The sequence below is a fragment of the Panthera pardus genome, unplaced genomic scaffold (assembly GCF_024362965.1).
Source record: "Panthera pardus isolate Hobbes unplaced genomic scaffold, ASM2436296v1 HiC_scaffold_5, whole genome shotgun sequence".
Lineage (NCBI taxonomy): Eukaryota > Metazoa > Chordata > Mammalia > Carnivora > Felidae > Panthera > Panthera pardus.
In genome coordinates this window covers 12,066,501-12,072,500 of record NW_026526980.1, presented here as the reverse complement: position 1 = coordinate 12,072,500, position 6,000 = coordinate 12,066,501, and the positions used below count along the sequence as shown (strand labels likewise).

At 39.1% G+C, this 6,000-nt stretch overlaps 1 long non-coding RNA gene across 1 annotated transcript in view; it reads left to right on the top strand.

The window, feature by feature from the left end:
- The first annotated feature begins 723 nt into the window (after positions 1-723).
- The window catches only part of LOC109261163 (uncharacterized), a 42,976-nt gene continuing 37,699 nt past the window's right edge, over positions 724-6,000 (top strand). Inside the window, exon 1 of the long non-coding RNA XR_008419320.1 lies at positions 724-1,088. This is a non-coding gene — a long non-coding RNA (uncharacterized LOC109261163). The remainder of the gene's footprint in view (positions 1,089-6,000) is intronic.

Here is a 6,000-nt window from a genome sequence, read left to right as displayed (position 1 = left end):
TGTCTATAAATTATGTTGTACTTAACCACAAGTGTAGCTATCTATCATGTGAAAGCATGCAACACTATTATTACAGGTTTGACTATGTTCCATAGTCTGTCCCTTGTATCTGTATGACTTGTTCATTCCATAGCGGGAAGCCGGTATCTCTCTCTCAAAGGTATAAATTTTTTTATCTAACCTAAGTATTTTGGTGGTAAACACAATTAATTACCTGTTGTTCAGCATATGTAAATTAGTAGTGTATTTTTCTGTGATCATTGCTTAAAGCATTAGAAATGATGTCATTACATTAATAAATTCAGTTTCATTCTTCACTCACAAGAAAGGAGAAGGAAAAGATTTCTTTGTGTCCGAGGCCCTGTCACTAAGACCCTTCCCAAGCTGAACAGGCTCAGCTGCCCAGAGCACCTTCAGTGCCTCCAGCTGAGTGGCCATGGCCTTGAGAATTGCAGGAATCCCTAGGATGACCAGCAGAGGACGCGCGAGCACCACAAATCCGGAGGGGCCGGACTAGGGCGCGCTAGGGGCTTTTCTGATCCAGGGTCCCCTTAGAAAAGCAAAGGCTTTGGTTGCCTCCAGAGGACTCAGGGCCTCTGCTGCTGCCTCAGGACAGAGACTCAGAGCTGCGTTTCCAGCAGGTTCCACCGCCCGCCCCAGGGGAGACCTTGGTAGCTATGCAGCAACTTGGCATCTCCTGAGTCGCCAGAGAGAAGCTGCCTTGTTGCGCTGAGTGCTGAGGAGGGGGCGCTGGGTGGCTTCCCTGGGCGCACTGGTTGGTGAGCAGCACAGTCTCTTGCATTTTCTGGGCTGTTCCCATGTTTCCTTCCTCACTTTCCCTGACGGTATTTGAACAAGACGCATTTTACTAAAGGATCCGCGGATTGAGGGGCCCCACAACAGCATAGATGCAGTGGATGGTTTGTTCCAGGTTCAGGCTTGTTTCCGGGGAGAAATCCTGACAAATTCAGAAGAAAGGGAAGCTGCATTCAGTTGGGATGTGAATACGTGAAATGCTCAGTCTCAGGACCTTCTAGAAGAATGAGCTGGGACCCACTTTCCACGTCCTGCTGGAACCAGAGACCGAGGTAAGGGCACAAACTGTCCCCCACATCATATGTGCTTTTTAAAAATTTAATGGTTATTTTCCCAACATGGTGAAGTAATTGGAAACTAGAGAAAACCTGGTAGCTAGGTATAATAAACCTTACGTTATTTTTCAATTTAAGTTCCAGTTAGTAAAGATGCAGTGTAGTATTAGTTTCAGGTGTCCAATATAGAGCAACACTTCCCACACATCACCTAGTGCTCATCCCAAGTGCACTTCTTAATCCCCATCACCTGTCTCACCCATCCCCCACCCCACTGTGGAAACCCTCAGTTTGTTTCCTAGTTGAGAGTCTGTCACTGTCTCCTTTTTCCCCCTTTGTTTTGTTTCGTTTCCATGTGTTAGTGAAATCGTGGTATTTGTCTTTCTCTGACAGGTTTATTTTACCCAGCATAACATTCCCTCGTTCCATCCACCTTGTTGCAAATGACAAGATTTCATTTTTTACGGCTGAATAATATTCCATTCCATATACTACATCTCAATTTATTCATCAGTTGATGGATACTTGGGCAGTTTCCATAGTGTGGCTGTTGTAGAAAATATTCTTATAAACATCAGGGTGCATGTACCCCTTTGAAGTATTATTTTTGTATTCTTTGTGTAAATACCTCTTAGTGAAACTGCTGGATGGTAAGGTAGTTTCATTTTTCATTTTCACTTTTTGGAGGAATCTCCATAATGTTTTCCAGAGTGGCTGCACTAGTTTGCATTCCTGCCAACAGTGCAAGAGGGTTCCTCTTTTCCCACTTCCTTGGCAACACCTGTTGTTTCATCATTCATTGATTTTAGTCATTCTGACGGATGTCATTCTGACAGATTGTACTTTTGAGTTGTATTTCCCTGAAGATCAGTGTTGTTGAGCATCTTTTCATGTGTCTCTAGGCTGTCTGTATGTCTTCTTTGGGAAAATGGCTATTCATGTCTTCTGCCCGTTTTTAATTGGATTTCTCATTTTTTGGGTGGTGTATAACTTTATATATTTTGGATACTAACCCTTTATCAGATGTTTTGCAATTATCATTCTGTAGGTTGCATTTTAGTTTTGTTGATTGTTTCCTTGGTGACAGAAGCTTTTAATTTTTATGAAGTCCCATTATTTTTGCTTGTGTTTACCTCACCTCAGGAGATATATCTACAAAGAATTTTGTACAGTCAATGTCAAATAAGATACTGCCTGTGTTATCCTCTGGGATTTTTATGGTTTCAGGTTTCACACATAGGTCTTTATCCATATTGGATTTATTTTTGTGTATGTTGTAAGAAAGCGGTCCATTGTTGTTTTTGTTTTGTTTTGTTTTGTGTTTGCAGGTTGCTGTCTGGTTTTTCCAAAACCATATGTTGAGGAGACTTTTTTAAAGTTTCTTTATTTATTTTTGAGAGAGAGAGAGACAGAACATGCAGAGGAGCGGGGGAGAGAAATGGAGAGAGAGAATCCCAAGCAGGCTCTGCACTGCCAGCACAGAGCATGACACAGGGTTCAAACTCAAGAACCCTGAGATCATGACCTGAGCTGAATCCACAATCAGACGCTTCAGTGAGTGAGCCACCCATGTGCCCCAAGACTATCTTTTTTTCCATTGAATATTATTTCCTGCTTTATTGAGGATTAATTGACCATACAGGTGTAAGTTCATTTCTAGGTTTCCATTCTATTGATCTATGTGTCTGTTTTGTTTTGCTTTGTTTTGTTTTGTTTTTGCCAGTACCATACTATTCTGATCTGTACAGCTTCGTAATATAACCTAAAGTCTGGAATTGCGATGCCACCAGCTTTGCTTTTCTTCTTCAAGTTTGTTTTGGCTATTTGGGGTCTTGTGTAGTTCCATACAAATTTGGGGATTATTTGTTCTAGTTCTGTGACAAATGTTTTGTTAGTTTGCTAGGGATTTCATTAAAGGTGTAGATTGTTTTGGGTAGTGTAGACATTTTAACAGTATTTGTTCTTCCCATCCATGAGCATGGAATGTATTTCCATTTCTCTGTGTCATCTTCCATTTCTTTCATCAGTGTTTCATAGCCTTTAGAGTACTGGTCTTTCACCTCTATGGTTAGGTTTATTCCTAGTATCTTATGGTATTTGATATGGTTAGGTTTATTCCTAGTTTCTTATGGTATTTGATGCACTTGTCAATGGGATAGATTCCTTAATTTCTCTTTCTGTTAGCTCATGATTGGTCTATAGAAATGTAATAGATTTCTGTACATTGATTTTTGTATATTGTCCCTTGCTGAATTCGTATATCAGTTCAGTTTTTATGGGAGTCTTTCATGTTTTTTGTATAGAGCATCATGTCATCTACATATAGCGAAAGTTCTACTTCTTCCTTGCCGATTTGGATGCATTTTATTTCTTTTTGTTGTCTGATTGCTATGGCTAGGACTTCCAGTACTGTGTGGAATAACAGTGGTAAGAGGGGACATCCCTGACTTGTTGCTGACCTTAGAGGAAAAGCTTTCAGTTTTTCCCCATTGAAGCTGACATTAGCTGTGGGTTTTTCATAGATAGACTTTATTATGTGCAGGTATGTTGAGTCTCAGTCTACTTTGCTGAGGGTTTTTATGAATGGATGTGACATTTTGTCAGGTGCTTTTACTGCATCTGTTGACGGCATCATATGGTTCTTATTCTTACTTCTATTAATGAGGTGCATCACGTTGATTGGTCTGTGAATGTGGAACCACCCTTGCAGTCCAGGAATATATCCCACTTGATTTTGGTGAATGATGCTATTAATGTATTGTTGAATTTAACTTGAAGTTTTTTTAATGAGAATTTCTGCATACATGTTCATCAGGGTATTGGCCTGTAGTTTTCTTAAAAACATTTTTTAAACATATTTTTAATTGTTTATTTCCTTAGAGAGAGAGAGAGAGAGAGAGAGAGAACACAAAAGTGAGGGAGGGGCAGAGATAGAGAGTGAGAATCCTGAGTAGGCTCTGCACTGTGAGCACAGGGTCCAGTGTGGGGCCCAAATGCATGAACCGCAAGATAATGACCATCCCGAAATTAAGAGTTGGACACTCAACCAGCTGAGCCACCCAGGCGCCCCTGCAGTTTTCTTTTTTAGTGGAGTCTTTATTTGTTTTGGTATCAGGGTATGCAGGCCTCATAGCATGAATTTGTAAGTTTTCCTAACTTTTCTATTTTTTGGAATAGTTTGAGAATATTACCTCTTCCTTAAATGTTTGGTAGAATTCATCAGTGAATCCATCTGGCCCTGAACTCTTGTGTTGGGAGAGATATTTCTTATTACTGATTCAATTTCTTTCTACTTTAAGATTTTCTGTATCTTCCTATTTCAGTTTTGGTAGTTCATGTGTTTCTAGGAATCTATCCATTTCTCTCAGAATGTCCAAATTTTTTGCATATAGTTTTTCATAATATTCTCTTCTAACTGTATTTCTGTGGTCTCAGTTGTTATTTCTCCTCCCTTATTTGTGATTTTATTTATTTGAGTCCTTTCTTCTTTTTGATAAGTCTGGCTATGAGGTTATCAATTTTATTAATGTTTTCAAAGAACCAGCTCCTGGCTTCATTGATCTGGTCTAGTGTTTTTGTTTTTGTTTTTGTTTTTTTTGTTTTTTTAGTTTCTATTTCACTTATTTCTGTTTTAATCTTTATTATTTCCTTCCTTCTGCTGTCTTTAGGCTTGGATTGTTCTTTTTTCTCATTCCTTTAGTTATAAGTTTGGATTATTTGAGATTTTTATTTTTAAGGTAGGCTTTTATTGCTCTATACTTTCCTCTTAGGACTGCTTTTGCTGCATTTCAAAGATTTGTACCACTGCATTTTCATTTTCATTTGTTTCAATGTGTTTTCTGATTGAGGTCTTGGTTGACCTATTCTTGTTTAGTAGCATGTTGTTTAACCCCCATTATTTGTGGTCTTTAAAAAAATTTTTTTAACGTTTATTCATTTTTGAGAGACATGAGAGAGACAGTGCGAGCAGAGAAGGGGCAGAGAGAGAGGGAGACACAGAAACCAAAGTAGGCTCCAGGGTGTGTGCTGTCAGCACAGAGCCCTATGCAGGGCTTGAACTCATGAACCGTGAGATCATGACCTGAGTTGAAGTCGGACACTGAATTGACTGATCCACCCAGGCAACCCCTTTAGTTAGTTAGTTAGTTAGTTAGTTAGTTAGTTAGTTAGTTAGTTAGTTAGTGGTTGACTTCAAGTTTCCTAGCTTTGGGTCAGAAAACATGCTTGGTCTAAGCTCGTCTTTGTGTACTTGTTGAGGCCTGATTTGTGACCTAGTATGTGATCGATTCTGGAGACTGTCCCATGTGCACTTGAAAAAAATGTGTATTCTGCTATTTTAGTATGGAGTGTTCTGAATATATGTGTTCAGTTGGTCTGGTCCAGTGTGTCATTCAAAGCCATTGTTTCCTTGTTGATTTTCGGTTTAGAGGATCTGTCCATTGATATGAGTGGGTGTTAAGGTCCCCTACTATTAGGTTATTATAAATGAGTTCCTTTATGTTTGTTGTCAATTGTTTTATATATTTGGTGCTTGCATGTTGGTTGCATAAAGTTTACAATTGTTGGCTCTTATTGTTTGTCCCCTTTATTATGAGATAGTGTCCATCTTCATCTCTTGCTAGTGTTTTACTTATTTTTTTAATTTAAGTTTTATTGACATATGGTGCAATATTGGTTTCAGGAGTAGAATTCAGTGATTCATCACTTACATACAACGCCTAGTGCTCCTCACAACAAGTGCTCTCCTTGATACCCATCTCCCTCCATCAACCCTCAAGTTGTTCTCCATAATTAAGAGTCTCTTGTGGTTTGTTTTCCACTCTGCTCTTTTCCTGCCCCCTTCCCATGTTTCCATCTTTTTTGTTTCTTAAATTCCACAAGTGAAATCATTTATTTGTCTTTCTCTGAT